We start from the raw sequence: 17840 nt of genomic DNA, 5'->3' as shown, positions 1-17840 counted from the left end.
TCTACCACAGGAGTTTAATCAATTATTTGTAACAGTCGTTTACATACCACCACATGCTGATGTGGGAGCTGCAGCTGAATCGATTCTTGAAACTTCTTATAACTAGAAACCAAATCACCTGGCTTTTTCAAACTTGTGATGGGTGATTTTAATTTATTCAATCTGGAGTCAGTATTACCATCACTATGTGAATATTAACACTAGAGGGGACATAACTCTGGACAAGTACTATGGAAACGTCCCTGATGCCTACATATCGCATCACAGAGTAGCCGTGGGTGCGTCTGACCACGTCGTTATTCATCTACTCCCGAAGTACAAACAGAAACTGAAACAAGAAAAACCAGCCATACAAACAACACAAAACTAGTGCAAGGACAGTGTAGAGGAACTGAAGGAATGCTTCTCCAGTACAAATTGGGATGTGCTGATATCCTCACAGTCACTGAATGAGGTCACTTACACTGTCAGCGAATATATTAAATTCTGTGAGTCTATGATCATTAAAGAAAAAACTGTCAAGTTGTACCCAAACAGTAAGCCATGGATCACTAAAGAGGTTAAAGTATTACTATTGGAAAAGCAACATGCACATCAAGAAAGTAAGATAGAAGATAAGTAAATTTTACAGCAAAGGATTAACAGGTTAATTAAACAAAATAAAAAGATGTATGGGGAAAAAAATCAAGAAGTGGTTTAATGATAACAATCCAAAGCAGGTCTGGAAGGGACTAAAACAACTACAGGACTAGGCTCTAAAAAGAATGTGAATTTTCCAGCTGACAAAGACCACAAGCTTTTAGCATATGAACTGAATAACTTTTTTTGCCAGATTTGAAACAAGTGATTTCAGCACCCAAAATACAGAAATAAAGGAGATGCTTTATAAAAACACCAGAAATTCTGCTGTGATGGGGTTCAGTTTAACTGAAGTGGAGAAAGGCTTGCGGCAGGCCAAAACAAACAGTGCAGGGGGACCAGACGGCATATCAGGTCAGCTCTTAAAGTCTTGCTCTAAGCAGCACTGTCCAGTTTTTCATTTGCTTTTTAACTGGTCTCTGACCTGTGGTATTATTTATTGTATCAATATGCTGCTGCTGAAGAATGTGAATTTCCCATTGGAATTAATAAAGTATCTATCTATCTATCTATCTATCTATCTATCTATCTATCTATCTATCTATCTATCTATCTATCTATCTATCTATCTATCTATCTATCTATCTATCTATCTATCTATTGTACCTAATCTGTGGAAACAATCAATCATTACCCCTGTATCTAAGGCTTCTAGGCCAAGCTGTTTAAAAGACTATAGACCATTGGCACTTACATCTATTCCAATGAAATGCTTGGAACATTTGGTGAAAAACATTTTAAAATGACAGAGACAAAGTCTTTTCAAGATAACAATCAATTTGCTTATTAAGTGTGGAAGATGATCTGCTTGTTATCTTACATCAAATCTACACCTTTCTTGATCAGCCTGGTTCATATGTCAGAGCACTATTTTTGGATTTTTCTTCAGTGTTCAATACCATACAGCCTCATATACTGATTGGGAAATTGAACAGTATGAATGTAAACCCATTTATTACACTATGGATTCAGAACTTTCTTTTAAATCGTTCACAGACAGTTAAAGTTCAGGACACTTTTTCAATAGTCATTCATTCAAACACAGGAAGTCTTAAGGGGTGTGCCTTATCACCATTACTGTTTACTCTGTACACAAGTGACCTGAGACAGAACAATGACCACTGCTCCATTATCAAGTATGTGGATGACACTATGCTCATAGGACGCATATCTGGGGAGGATGAAAGCCACTATCTAAATCAAGTGGACTGAATGGTAAACTGGTGCAACAAAAACTCTCTCACTCTGAATGTAAAAAAGACCAAAGAAATGATATTTGATTTTAAGAGACAGAAATCTGTATGTTCACCTATTGTAGTCCTGGGAGAGGAGGTAGAAATAGTGACTGAATATAAATACTTAGGAACTTACCTAGATAACAATCTTAACTGGAATACATATAGAAAAAATTATTTTTTAAATGCAACCAGCGCTTATTTCTCCTCCATAAACTCAAAACTATTTAAAGTAGACAAGGACCTCATGTTGTCCTTTTATCGCAGTATGATCCAGTCTGTGATCACTTTCAGTTTCATTGACTGGTTTAATAGTCTGACAAACCAGAACTCAAAAAAGCTCCAGCAGATTATGAAGTATGTAGCTAAAGTTATTAGGACTGATGTAGATGATTTGTCTAGTGTGTATCAGAGGGCAATGTTAAAGAAACTGGAAAAATATCTCAACTGATTACAGACATCCATTACATGTAGAACTAAAGTTCAGTAAATCAGGAAGGATAGTCGCTTTCAAAAACCCACACAAAAATCGCTCCAGAAACTTCTTTCTTCCTAGTGCCATACGACTTTTCCATAAGAAATATCGGAGATAATGATTAAGGTTTTGATATAAATCCTGTAACCTTTTTTTTTTTGGTGTAAATATGTATTATCTAACTGCCTTACCTTAACCTTTCTTATTTCTATTTGTCTGTTTTATTTCATTCTGTCTGTTATTAGATGCAACTGAGAAGGCAAATTTCATGTTTTCTTGTGTAAATATGACTAAATAAAGAAACCTTAAACCTGAAACCTTAAATGAATTCTGCTGACAATGCTTAAGTAGGACTTAAAAGAGCCACAACTGGCCTTTGAAGAGCAGTGTGTGACTCGTAAGCCATGGGTTGATTTCCACTGGTCTTTATATATAATACGCTACTGTGGCTGTTCGTTTGTCTGTCCAGGATTTTAAATCACCTGTACCTCGCAAACCGTGTGACTTATTGACCTGAAATTTGGTACACATATACTACGTGATGTCTACTATCCGCTTTCGGGGTGATGATTGACTTTCAAGGCTATTCCTCTTTTTATTTTTATTTTGTTTTAATGTAGAATCAACTCTCGGCAGTGGTAAGCAGGGTGGCCGTGCGGCGCATGTGTACAGGTGCTGTTCTCATTGCTACCACCTTCACCGTCACTTCCTCTACCTCTTTATATCTTAAATCATTCTTCAGGCAGATTGAATGCCAGCTTAAGTGAAAAATGAAAGAAAAAGTACTAAGTAATTGCCACACAGACACTGACTTAATCAGTTTTAACACGAAAAGATGCCGACGAAAAAAGAGAAGAAGTGGGCTGCTAGGGTGGAGAAAAAAAGAGCTGCTCAGGAAGCAGCAAGCACATCAACCTTTGAGCAAAGGAATGCTAAACATACAGAGAAAGAGGATGAAAACTATGAAAGCTCAAGTCAAGTGTATTCATTGCACGTTATCGTTCAGTGTGCCGTTACTGGTATATATATATTTCTAATGACAAAAACTCCCTTCCTTCTCGTGTAGCACTCTCCACTGTATGTAGACTTGTGAAACTTCAGAGTTATAATTCACTAACAATAAATTATAAACCCTTTCAAATTTAAATACATAACATTATATTAAATGCACAGTTAAATAATTCAACTTGAATATTTATATAAACAAAAATCACAATATAAATCCATAAGAAATATAATTGAGATATGGCTATTTGACGATTGCATACAGGAAAACAAATGGCATTCCTGGAGAAAATAAATATCTGGAAGATTTATGGTTGTTTATAAAAGACAAGGTTACAGTTCTGATGACCAATGCTGAACCACATAGTGTATCTATAGGCAGACACTTTCAATACATAAAATGGCATGACTTCTGACAAGAAAAGAAAAGAGAAATGTAGAAACTCTCCGACTATTTGATTTTTAACCTGAGCTGCCATGCATCATTTAAACACATTGAACCAATGAGAATATATTATATAGCACCATTCATACATTAAAACCTAAATTCATGAATTTATAAAAACATATACACATTAAGATTCCGTATTTAGAAATGAAAAAAAATTGTCATTTGAAGGTTTCGATATTTGCCATACCTGTGACATCTAAATATTATAGAGTACTTACATCTCCATATACTTTTGACGTTGATTTTCCCTTTGCAGATATCTCAGTTGCAGCCTTCAGTGCCTCAGAATTGTGTCTACATCTATTAAAAACGTCAGAACCAGTAAAGTATCAAAGCAGCTTCTCTTTTGAGATTAATTTAGTAAACTGAAGACAAAGAATATTTCACTAAGAAGTCATATTTTTACAACTCTTTCCTTACTGTCAGAAATGCCTATGGGTTTTTCTGTTCACTTAAATTCTTTTTCAGGAGTTTGTGGTTTGCTCATAGCAACATTTCAAAGGATCCCATGTTAGCATTAAAGATAGACCAAAATTGACAACACAGTTTTGGGGAATTATTAAAATTTATTTAAAGATTGCTTTTCTGGCTAATGGAAAGGGACTGTCACATTTCACTAAGAGTGGCCTGTGCAAGGTTAATTTCATGTCAATCCCATGTTAATACATAGGTCTTTTTTCCACTTGCGCTGAAAATGGTTTACTGCACTTACTTTACCAGTTCTGTATTCCTGATAGTGAATAACGTGTGGCATAAAGAATGTGTTTCAAAGGTGTAATTAAAATACTTATATATATTCCATTTATATTTCATGTATGTAACATAACAAGAGCCATTGGCCAATCTGATATGAGCAATAAGATCCCGCAGTATTTAGGATAGTTTAACTTTAAGGGGGGAGGTGGGGGCCTCTAGTACTCAAACTCAAAAATGAACCAAGGAGAACAAAGTTTAAAAAAGACATAAAATTTATATTAAATAAAGAATAAATAGAAGGTCACAGGGTAGTGGAGACAAAATAGACTAAGCAAAAATGAAAGCAATACAACTGTAGCCTCTCCGCGCCAAGGTTTATTGAAGGGAATGAGCCCTAACTAACGCATAGGGTGCCTACTGCACTTATCTGCCAGATAGTACCTTAGCACAGTGATTCTCAATCAAATTGGTTGAGGTCTGCTGCCAGCTGTGGGTCGCACGTTGCTACTGTTTATAATGGTAATGGGATATGGCAAGTCGCTATGTCGATGATTATACTTGATCTAAGCTTTGACAATTACACTTGATTCACCAAGGGAAGCTGAGTGGTTTGCAAAGACACATGCGAAAAAGTGGGTTGAGAATCACTGCCTTAACACATCTCCTCCTGATCACTCCTTCTGCAATTATTCTTCATTGTCTGGCCTCTCTTCCTCATGCCAGACATATTCGTCCCCATCTTAACCTCCTGCATCCATGTATCTCGGGCTCGTGAGTTTCAGGCCTTTTAAACCCCAGCCTGGAAGCACATCTGGCAAGGCCATCAGACTCTTTCTGAAGACACTGACAACTCCTGGGGTCATCTTTCTTGAACATAGGTGTTTAACTTCTGTCTAGAAGCAGTTTCATGTATTAATTTGGCATGTGTCTGATTATCATTTAGTTTTTAAATTAAATTAAAAAAATGTAACTGAAATTGTGCTTATCCTCAGGTAGAATAAGATGATGTCTAGGTCACAATTTAAGAGCTGGAGATGTTCGACAGTGGCGACTTTCCAGGAACTGAGTTTTCCTGTGGAGAAAACACAGCCATGTAAACAGTTGTGCATTTTAGTGAATCGTTGTGTGGAAAATACGCAGCATGTCATATTAAAAAAAATATTCTATGATTCCGCAGGGTGATGTGAATGAGAATCATGAAAAGAATTGATTTTACTGTTGTGGTATGAATTATATGCTTTGTGCAGCTAGAGAAAAGAGCACTTGTAAACATGAAAGTGTGAACAAGGCTTTAAGGAGCAGTATTCATTGTTTTCCACTTAAAAAAAAAAACTTTAAACCCTGTGAGGAGAAAAAAGACAGTGTAGGGTATATTGTTGGGGTCTAAGTGAGAGCCCCATTCCATAGCAACAATGCTCATCTCTCTATTATTTAAAAAAATCCCGGGACGAGACAAGACTTTTTCAGAGAGATACTTTCAAGTCCCACGAGACAAGACTTTGTGCCAAGAGATTTAACCACACCCGGGGCCGGAAATAAAAGACAAAGAATAGATGACAAAGTAGAATGTCGTAAAGAATTCTAAAACATTGGCACAATACACATGCAGAGCGGGTTAGAGATAATAAAAGTACTAAAATTTGAAAGTCTCAAAAAAATGATAGTAAGGATCACATTAGCACAAACAAACAGAAATTATTACTTGGTGAAATAAAGGAACAGACAAAAGAGATTGAATATATTGTTCAGATTTAAACTTTAAGTCGGAGACTTGTTGATTGTCTAATTCACAAAGTTTGTAGTGACTTAACAAGGAGACTCAAAGTCCAATTTCTGCCAAAGGAGCTTCTACAAAATATTGAAGTAAAGGTTTGAATATTTATAAGAATGTGAGATTTTTTTAATAAATTTGCAAACCTTTCTGAAAATATGTTTTTATTTTGCCATTACGTATTATTGAATGTAGATTATTGGGAAAAAATGTCAAATTTTCATATGTAAAATAGAAACTGCAGTACAATAAAGTGTGCAGAAAAAAAAGAAGTCTGACAGCTCCCCAAACACCCAACACAAATAGGCTCAAGACATAAGTTAAAAGCCAAAGAGTCTTTATTGTGGGAAACTCTTCCCCAAATGTTTCCTAACACAGCCACAAGTATGCACAAGCACAATAAACAGCACAATACTTTGCCTTCTCTTGGTCACTGCCTCCTCCATGGCACCCTACAAGCTTTGTCCACTTCCTCCTGACTCTGGCTCAATGATATGAGGCAGGCAGCTCCTTTAATTTTAGCTGCCCCAGAAATGATTCTGATCTTCCACACATGTGGTCTGTAAGCACTTCCAACTGAGGCAGAAATCCCACGACATAGGGATTTCCCAATCCTGCAGCTCCCCCTGGCTGCCCCCACAGGACCAAACAGGGCTTTCCTTGGGACTACAATGCTCAGAATGCCCTGTGGGCTCCCAAGTGGGGATCTGAGCCTGGGTTTGTTGCCATCTAGTGTTCTTGGGAGGAGAAAGCCCTGTGTTAGCTGTCTCCCCCGTCCTTCCACCCTAAGGCCGTCCCACACACACACACACACACACATATATATAGTCACACACATGCGATTGGGAGGCAGCTAAAGAGCCTCAATAATAGTAGTACCATGCCACCATACTGGTGCTATGGATGGCGTCACTTCCGGTCCTGAAGAAGACAGTTCCAGTTGTGGTGCTATTGATGATGTTATTTCCGGTTCCAGCCCCGATGACATCACTTCCTGTCCCAGCCTTAAAGCCACCATACTTTCACTCGTAAATCAGTTCTGTTTTGGACTCCAACCTGTGAACAACTCAACCAGAATTACCCATTTTCAGCCAGGGTATAATATACGGGTGGTTGCCCCAAACCTTTTTGATGTCTATATGTAGTTACATATGAAAAAGTTTGGGAACCCCTCTTAATTCTTTGGATTTTTGTTTATCATTGGCTGAGCTTTCAAAGTAGTAACTTCCTTTTAATATATGACATGCCTCATGGAAACAGTAGTATTTCAGCAGTGACATTAAGTTTATTGGATTAACAGAAAATATGCAATATGCTTCATAACAAAATTAGACAGGCACATAAATTTGGGCACCCCAACAGAAATATTACATCAATACTTAGCTGAGCCTCCTTTTGCAAATATAACAGCCTCTAGACGCCTCCTATAGCCTTTGATGAGTGTCTGGATTCTGAATGGACGTATTTTTGACCATTCTTTCATACAAAATCTCTCCAGTTCAGTTAAATTTGAAGGCTGCCGAGCATGGAGAGCCTGCTTCAAATCATCCCATAGATTTTCAATGATATTCAAGTCAGGGGACTGTGACAGCCATTTCAGAACATTGTACTTCTCCCTCTGCATGAATGCCTTTGTAGATTTCGAACTGTGTTTTGGGTCATTGTCTTGTTGGAATATCCAACCCCTGCGTAACTTCAACTTTGTGACTCGTGCTTGAACATTATCCTGAAGAATTTGTTGATATTGGGTTGAATTCATCCGACCCTCGACATTAACAAGGGCCCCAGTCCCTGAACTAGACACAGCCCCACAGCATGATGGAACCTCCACCAAATTTGACAGTATGTAGTAGGTGTTTTTCTTGGAATGCGGTGTTCTTCTTCCACCATGCAAAGCGCTTTTTGTTATGACCAAATAACTCAATTTTCGTCTCATCAGTCCAAAGCACTTTGTTCCAAAATGAATCTTGCTTGTCTAAATGAGTATTTACATACAACAAGTGACTCTGTTTGTGGCGTGAGTGCAGAAAGGGCTTCTTTCTCATCACCCTGTCATACAGATGTTCTTTGTGCAAATTGCGCTGAATTGTGGAACGATGTACAGATACACCATCTGCAGCAAGATGTTCTTGCAGGTCTTTGGAGGTGATCTGTGGGTTGTCTGTAACCATTCTCACAATCTTGCGCATATGTATTTTTCTTGGCCTGCCAGACCTGCTGGGTTTAACAGCAACTGTGCCTGTGGCCTTCCATTTCCTTGTTACATTCCTTACAGTTGAAACTGACAGTTTAAACCTCTGAGATAACTTTTTGTAGCCTTCCCCTAAACCATGAGACTGAACAACCTTTGTTTTCAGACCTTTTGAGAGTTGCTTTGAGGATCCCATGCTGTCACTCTTCAGGGGAGAGTCAAAGGGAAGCACAACTTGCAATTGACCACCTTAAATACATTTTCTCATGATTGGACACACCTGCCTATGAAGTTCAAGGCTTTAACGAGCTAATCCAACCAATTTGGTGTTGCAAGTAATCAGCATTGAGCAGTTACATGCATTCAAATCAGCAAAATTATAAGGGGACCCACATTTTTACACAGCCAGTTTTTCACATTTGATTTAATTTCATACAACTACAGTTAGGTCCATAAATATTTGGACAGAGACAACTTTTTTCTAATTTTGGTTCTGTACATTACCACAATGAATTTTAAATGAAACAACTCAGATGCAGTTGAAGTGCAGACTTTCAGCTTTAATTCAGTAGGGTGAACAAAACGATTGCATAAAAATGTGAGGCAGTTAAAGCATTTTTTTAACACAATCCCTTCATTTCAGGGGCTCAAAAGTAATTGGACAAATTAAATAACTGGAAATAAAATGTTCATTTCTAATACTTGGTTGAAAACCCTTTGCTGGCAATGACAGCCTGAAGTCTTGAACTCATGGACATCACCAGATGCTGGGTTTCCTCCTTCTTAATGCTCTGCCAGGCCTTTACTGCAGCGGCTATCAGTTACTGTTTGTTTGTGGGCCTTTCTGTCCGACATTTAGTCTTCAACAAGTGAAATGCATGCTCAATTGGGTTAACATCAGGTGACTGACTTGGCCATTCAAGAATTTTCCACTTCTTTGCTTTAATAAACTCCTGGGTTGCTTTGGCTGTATGTTTCGGGTCATTGTCCATCTGTATCATGAATCGCCGCCCAATCAATTTGACTGCATTTAGCTGGATTTGAACAGACAGTATGTCTCTGAACACCTCAGAATTTATTCGGCCTGTGTCCCAGTGCCACTGGCAGCCATGCACACCCAAGCCATCACACTGCCTCCACCGTGTTTTACAGATGATGTGGTATGCTTTGGATAATGAGCTGTTCCACGCCTTCTCCATATTTTTTCTTGCCATCATTCTGGTAGAGGTTGATCTTGGTTTCATCTGGGCAAAGAATGTTTTTCCAGAACTGTGCTGGCTTTTTTAGATGTTCTTTAGCAAAGTCCAATCTAGCCTTTCTATTCTTGAGGCTTATGAGTGGCTTGTACCTTGCAGGGCACCCTCTGTATTTACTTTCATGAAGTCTTCTCTTTATGGTAGACTTGGATATCGATACGCCTACCCCCTGGAGAGTGTTGTTCACTTGGTTGTCTGTTGTGAAGGGGTTTCTCTTCACCATGGAAATGATTCTGCAATCATCCACCACTGTTGTCTTCCGTGGATGTCCAGGTCTTTTTGCGTTTCTGAGTTCACCAGTGCTTGCTTTCTTTCTCAGGATGTACCAAACTGTAGATTTTGCCACTCGTAATATTGTAGCAATTTCTCGTATGGGTTTTTTCCGTTTTCGCAGATTAAGGATGGCTTCTTTCACCTGCATGGAGAGCTCCTTTGACCGCATGTTGTCTGTTCACAGCAAAATCTTCCACATGCAACCACCATACCTCAAATCAACTCCAGGCCTTTCATCTGCTAAATTGATAATGACATGACGACGGACTTGCCCACACCTGCCCATGAAATAGCCTTTGAGTCAAATGTCCAATTACTTTTGAGCCCCTGAAATGAAGGGATTGTGTTTAAAAAATGCTTTACTTGCCTCACATTTTTATGCAATCGTTTTGTTCACCCCACTGAATTAAAGCTGAAAGTCTGCACTTCAACTGCATCTGAGTTGTTTCATTTAAAATTCATTGTGGTAATGTACAGAACCAAAATTAGAAAAAAGTTGTCTCTGTCCAAATATTTATGGACCTAACTGTAAATACTGCTTCACTAAAAATCTTTGTTCGGAAAACACCCCAGTACTCAGATGTTCCTAGGAAATGAAAGACATACCACTTTTATCTTTTTTGTTGAATGTATATTCTTGTATATAAACCTGTAGGACAGAGAAGGGGACGCTGGCGCATGCATGCTGCTGTCGCTCCTCCCTGTTAACAACACTTTTCGTAAAATTCGCCTTAATCCTGCACTTTTTGATGCTTGTTTTATTTTCTTTATTGTACGTATAAGTTCATGGATGCAGCTGACTTATATGGATTTGGATGAATTTTTACAGACTTTATGGACTTTATCTTGACTGGGAACAACTGAATCTGTGGATCACAGTACGAGACCTACGAACATTTCTTTGTACCTTGTGGATCCAGGAGCCTGGGATGAGCTGTCTCCTTGATTATAGTTGCTGTGCTGGTCTGCTCTCAATTTACTTTATTGTGCTTTATGACTAAGAACTGATCTGATGTTCAGACCCACCTGGCTTGTGGCTCTGGGGTGATCACACCTGTAATACCCAGCGTTACTTGTTTGTGGCTGTATGTTGGAACTTCCAAACCCTGCTACCTCCTCCTGCTGTGCTTTCTGCTGCATTGGTGTTGCTGCTCATCTGCACCATTTTTGTCATTTTTGATTCCTCCCTTTCTTATTTCGCCCACATAAATCACATTAAGAAACTTTCTTACTTTCACCTCCGTAACATGTCACATGTTTGCTCCTTCCTCTCCTTTTCTAACGCTGAGAAACTTGTCCATACTTTTATCCCATCCTGCATCGATTATTGTAATTCCCTACTGGCAGGTGCCCCTTCTAATCTTATATCACAGCTCCAGCTTATTCAAAACTTGGCGGCATGAGTCCTTACATGGACCAGCAGCAGCGAGCACATAACACCCATCTTGCTTCACCTTCACTGGCTCCCTGTGTCTTACAGAATTGAATATAAAATTCTACTAATAACCTACAAAGCTTTAAACGACCTTGAGCCAAACTACATCAGTGACCTTCTCCATCACTATGTGCCTGTCCGCCCACTAAGGTCCTCTGACTCTTGTTTTACCCCACACTAATCTACACTCCATGGGTGACAGGGCCTTCAGCTGTATAGCGCCCAGACTCTGGAATAACTTACCGAAATTAATTAGATCAGCTGATCTTTTAAAAAACAACTCAAAACTCATCTGTTCAGGAAGGCTTTTAGCTCTACCTGACTTTATTACCCTTCTTTCAGTTACCTCTATGTCAAGATGCTCATGTAACCTGTGTGTATGTGCTAGACCATCAATTATGTTGTTTGTTAGGCTTTTCTCTGAATTTACTGTCTTACTCTTCTGTAGTACTAGGGTGTTGTACCGTGTTATCCATTATGAATGTAGAGAAAAGCCAAGCAAAATAACACCTTTTATTGGCTAACTAAAAAGATTACAATATGCAAACTTTCGAGGCAACTCAGGCCCCTTCTTCAGGCAAGATGTAATCTTACTACCATCTTACTCTTCTTTATTTATTTATCTGCTTTAGTACAATGCTTTGTACTGTATACCCTGCTGTTCTTTCTTAAACTCTGTGAAGTGCCTTGAGCATGAGAAAGGTGCTATATAAATAAAATGTATTATTATTATTATTATTAAAGTAGAGTAAATTATTATGCAGGCTGACAGGGGTTCCCAAACTTTTTCATATGACTGTATAGATAGATAGATAGATAGATAGATAGAAATATGTACTGTGCATAAAATACACTATATAATATATACTATCCATCCATCCATTTCCCAACCCGCTGAATCCAAACACAGGGACACGGGGGTCTGCCGGAGCCAATCCCAGCCAACACAGGGCACAAGGCAGGAAATAATCCTGGGCAGGGTGCCAACCCACCGCAGGACACACACAAACACACCCACACACCAAGCACACACTAGGGCCAATTTAGAATCGCCAATCCACCTAACCTGCATGTCTTTGGACTGTGGGAGGAAGCGAACCCAGGTCCCCAGATCACCCAACTGCGAGGCAGCAGCGCTACCCACTGCGCCACCGTGCCGCCCCTAATATATACTATGTATATGAAAATTATTGTAAATGAGTGCAAATTTTGGCTTTGATTTTTCAAGGGAACTACATGATCTCTGAAGACGATTTGAACACTTTCAGAGTGAAATCTGTCTGTGTGGGCGTGTGCGTGCACAATAAGTAAAAAGAATCACTTAATTCAAATGAAACTTGGCACAGTTATTAACAATGTAAAATGCTAGGAGCCTATTGATTTTAAGTAGTATTGCTCCAAAACTTTTTGCTCTACAGGGATAATGATTGAATTTTTTTTGTTTGGCCTTCAACATTTTACTGCTTAAATCACAGCTTTATTTAGAAAAAGTGATGTGCTTGACGCTTCAGATTGTTTTTCTTTTTGAATTGGCTTTAAAAATGTAGGAGAGGGGCCCTCCAACTCTGACCCCTGCACACAACTAAAAAGAAAGTGCTCTGGGAATTACATACTCTGTTTACTCATGTTATCCTTGAAAACATCAAGTACAATCTTTGAGTCTGATGAACAAAAAAATAAAACCCCCTCTTCAAAGACTCCCTTCAGTCACAAATGATTAGTTTTTTACTTTTTTAATTTTACTTGCTCAAATTCCAGAAATAAAAGAACAGCTATACCATCTAGTTGTCATTTCCAAAGTAATGTGGCTTTTAGTAGCCATCTTGAGCTGTGGCTGCATGGGCAAATCCCATCTCCTGCACAGATTAGATAGCATGACAAAAGGGGCAGCTTCAGTTGGTAATAGACATAAATGCTGGGACATTGTCTGGAATTTTAATCAAACAATGTAAACTACTTTGGGTAGGCAGTCTTGATGCTGGTGTGCTGCGGTAGCTTTGGCTTTTCTTTCTAAAGGTTGCAACATGGCATATTTTTAAGTTTTTTTTTTTTTTTTAATATATATATTCAAAATAAAGTTTTAATCCTGTACATTCAGAATGTATGATTATTTTGTGCTTCTTATTTATTTTAAATTTTATATTACTTAAAACATGATGTAGTTTGTACCGGTGGCCCGGAAAAATTTTGAATCTAATGTTTTCATGAAAAATAAGAGAAAATAGTTTATAATAGAACATAATGACTTATTCTGCCCAACGGCAAATGATGCAGAAACAGTTCATGAAAATAAGAAAAAATTCTCATAACTCATGTTACGTTCCCATAAAACTATGAATTTGCATTCCCACTTACAGTATTTGCTGGTCAAAAGCCCTGTCTTCAATTCAAACGTGCAGTATTATGGGAATGCCTCTTTCTTGTTTATCATCAAAGTAAATATTAAAAATGTTTTAGCAAAAAGTGCATGCTCTTTATACGTTCTTAGCATATGCATTTTTAGGTAGAGCATTCCTTTAACTTTTGTTAACAGCTTATCACAGCATCGTTTTGGTTTTGGGTCACCGTCATTTTGTGGTTCTGTTGCTAGTGTCACATTAGTCAGTTGCTGACATGTCCTCGAAGTTCGCATATTGTGACATCACACGTGAGCCTTTATAACTCAAGCATTCAGCAGCCATTTCAGTCAAGTGTGTGGATAAACAGTTCTAGAGTCTTTTAAACTGCGTTTGATACCATTGGTTCCTGAGTCTTCCGCTTATAATTCTTGAATTTAAATTCTCGTTTAGTGAATTAGTTTGATGTCTTGATCCATTGACATTCCGGTTTTGACTTTTGGGCTGTTTCTGGTTTATGAGTCCGTCTCCCAATCTTTTTATCAATATTATTTCATGCCTGTCTTAGCCATGCATAAAAGCAAGTCATTCCTTAATAAGAAGTCAAATTTTGCTTTAATGGACGAAATTACATAACTAGGTAGCTTGATCTTGTTTTCAATTTTCTCCAAAAGAAATGTCTACCTTTTCTGTATTTCTAAAGAAAATGAACATGTTGTTTGTTCTTTCTTTCTTTGGATGATTTCTCCAATTTTCACATTTATACTGGCTACATGGGATTATAGCAGCACAAGTGTAATAATCCAAACAGGAGATAGATTCAATGTCAGAAATGGGCCAGGGTAAGTGCCAGAGAGTCAATTACCGCATATACTCACGCATAAGTCGGGTCTTGAAACCCGAAAAATCATTCATAAAATCAAACCCCGACTTATACGCTCATTCAAAAATGTGATACTTAAATTTTTTTTTTTACAACAACAACAACATTTATTTATATAGCACATTTTCATACAAAAAATGTAGCTCAAAGTGCTTTTACATCGTCTTGCCTTCTCCAATCTCAAATCAGTTTCTCAGATGCATTGAATTTTGTTGCAGCACTGCAGTTACCAATTTCTTTCGCTACTTCAATGACGTTTAATTTAAACCAGCTTCATATTTGCTTCTGATCGAACGCTCCATCATAGATAAGGGATGCTCTTATGATAAAGGTGTATGAGGGTGTGAGATACAACAAACACAAAACAGTGCAAACGTCGCTTCTGAATAGTTTGGATATTACCGTGTGGTCAAGTAGGCACAATACATAGAAAAAAAGCCATGAGCTCCATGGTTACTCTCTCAGGTAGTAGTCAAAAAAGTAGTCAAAATCATTACACAAAAAGCAAGTAAATAAATGAGGTAGGGAAAATTGGAAACCAGTAGAATCTGTAACCTGTGCCAGAATGACAAACTAAAATCATAGTTGAAATCAGAAAGGAATTTCTAATCAGGATATCAGGAAAGACAAATTGATTAACACTGGAGTTTTTCTTTGAATATTCACCAACATGGAGAATCAGGAATTGTAGGACACTGATCACTATATCTTTGACCAGGTGATGTCACGCACCACACACTTCCTGTTGACCCTCCCTAGCAACAGCTTGATAACCAGGCCAAACAAAAATCACAAAAGTGATGGTGCACTGCAAAAAATCAGTGTGAAAAAATGAGAAAAAATAAATAAAAAACAAGAAAAAGGTATTAGAATCAAGCAAAATTATCTGCCAATATAGTGAGAAAGTTTAACTTGTTAACTTGTTAAATTTTCTAAAAATTAGATTATATATCTTACACATACAAATCTACCCAAGTCACTTATTCTTAAAATGAAAAAAAACAAGATCTATTATTTTGTTTTCAAGATTGTCTGGCTTGTTAAGATTTCATTTTTTGCAGTGTGCCCACAATAAAAACATAATAGCGCAACATAAGAATGAATTTCTGCAGTGGGCTGGTGCCCTGCCCGGGGTTTGTTTCCTGCCTTGTGCCCTGTGCTGGCTGGGACTGGCTCCAGCAGACCTCTGTGACCCTGTAGTTAGGATATAGCAGGTTGGATAATGGATGGATGGAAGAATGAATTTAATTTTTAACGGTGTTAAAAACATCACTAATAAAAAGTACATGTTACTTCTGAATTAAATTTCCTCCCAAAATCTCAAAGCTTTCTTTCTATGTCATCTGCAAAATTCACTGTCCCAACTCTTAACTGCCTCAATCCAATTGCCAAGTCTTTGCCATTTGGACTGCAAGTAGTGCTAATGATCTTTAGTGGCCTGCTGCTTACAAACAAGCAAAAGTAATCGACAGCAAAGGATTAACCAGTACCATAGGGTTGTATGTCTTGACTGACATTTGAAAAAGTCATCATGAAAAAGGGCATTTTGAAATAAAAACTCCGGGCTTAAAGAGAGACATTCAGAAATGTGCCCTCCGAAAAAGTTGCATTGGGAAATAATAACAAGACTGTTTAAAAATACCTGCTATAATATAATGTAAGGTTATCTATATGATTGAACCAAAATAAAATGATGACATTCTATTTCATAATAAGTATATTAGTTTTGTTTAATTACATATTTTTTTCGTGAACTCATTCTCAGTGTAGTTTTTATTGTGGGGATTTATTTCATAATTACCATTTTATTTATTTCATGTCGGCACAAATGGTATTCAATAGCCAATGCCATTGTCTCATTTGTACTTTGCTAATAATTGTCTGTGCACTAAGAAAAGAAAGAATGGGAAATTCAGAATCCTACCTAAAGTGAACTAAAAGGTAGTAGTAGGCTGTTGTATCCTAATATTTATGAAAACAACGTACCTCTTTCTGCGCTTCACAGATAAATAAAACCCATACTGATGGACTTGTCTGAGGTTGCAGACTGAATACGGAAGCAAGCCAAGTAACTAAATGAGAAATTCAATTAGTAGGAGGGATAGACATCAGATGGAAAAATTGGTTTGACAGAAAACCTGCAGTCATTTTAAAAGTCCAGGAAAAAATTCCTGCCCCTGGATGGCTTAGTAGTTAATGAATTTGTCAGTTCTTGACATGCAGGTACAACCAGCCTATAAGTCCAAAATACTTTACAATTTCACCATAGTATGAACATTTTGTTCTGTCTATTGGGATAACAAATTGAACTCAGTATAGAACAATACTAGAATGGGCCTGTATGCACAGTGTGAAAATGTAGGCATTTATTAGTGGCATTAGATATGAAAAGGGTTATTTTTTCCATCAGTAATGTAAAACAAGATAAGCTTTGCCAGCAACATTAATCCTTTCCTCCCAAAAAAGTTAACAATTTCTAGTATTATCATATCTCTTCTAAAATTATACTCTTGGCTCAAACTTGGGCTGTCCATGAATGCAGGCATAGTTATTATCTTCTATAAACTGATTGAACAGGCTGCATTATTTGAGTAGAGATAGGAAGTCTTTTTTCGGAAACTAGCATTGCATACAATCAGGATATTCCTCCACTTGTGAACGTGCACAGAGTAAATAGTGTGATCTTTCCCAGGGATATGAGGTGATTGGCCTGATTACATTAGACAAAAGAATTCACACTTCTACAACTAAAATTACACATAAAAAGGTGGAATATACTTGGCCGAGCAAAGCAGTGTGGTAATCAATATCATGTTAAATAAGTACATTTATTACAGAGTATGATGTGTCATTTTTTTATACAAGGACATCAAACTACCAAAGGTTTTGTTGTTTTTTCTTTTTTTGAATTTCAAACACTAGCTTTTCTATTTTTATAAGAAAGAAATTTTGTCCTATGGGTGACAATTAGTCAAAATCAACATTCTGTATTGAGAGGTTAGCTTAATTCACTGGGTTATGGTGCCTCCAGCTGCATGCCCACATGCCTGTGTATAATGCCATGTTCTCCCTGAGTCTCCTTAAGTTGTTTTTCTTTGCTCATTGCTCATTAGATTAATTGGTAACTCTTTCTTGGCCTGGTATGAGTGCATCTGATGATGTGTATAACTAAAAGATGTTCCGTCCATGGCTGG

Source organism: Erpetoichthys calabaricus, chromosome 10 (assembly GCF_900747795.2).
Source record: "Erpetoichthys calabaricus chromosome 10, fErpCal1.3, whole genome shotgun sequence".
In the NCBI taxonomy this organism is placed as follows: domain Eukaryota; kingdom Metazoa; phylum Chordata; class Cladistia; order Polypteriformes; family Polypteridae; genus Erpetoichthys; species Erpetoichthys calabaricus.
This window is presented reverse-complemented; position numbering follows the sequence as displayed.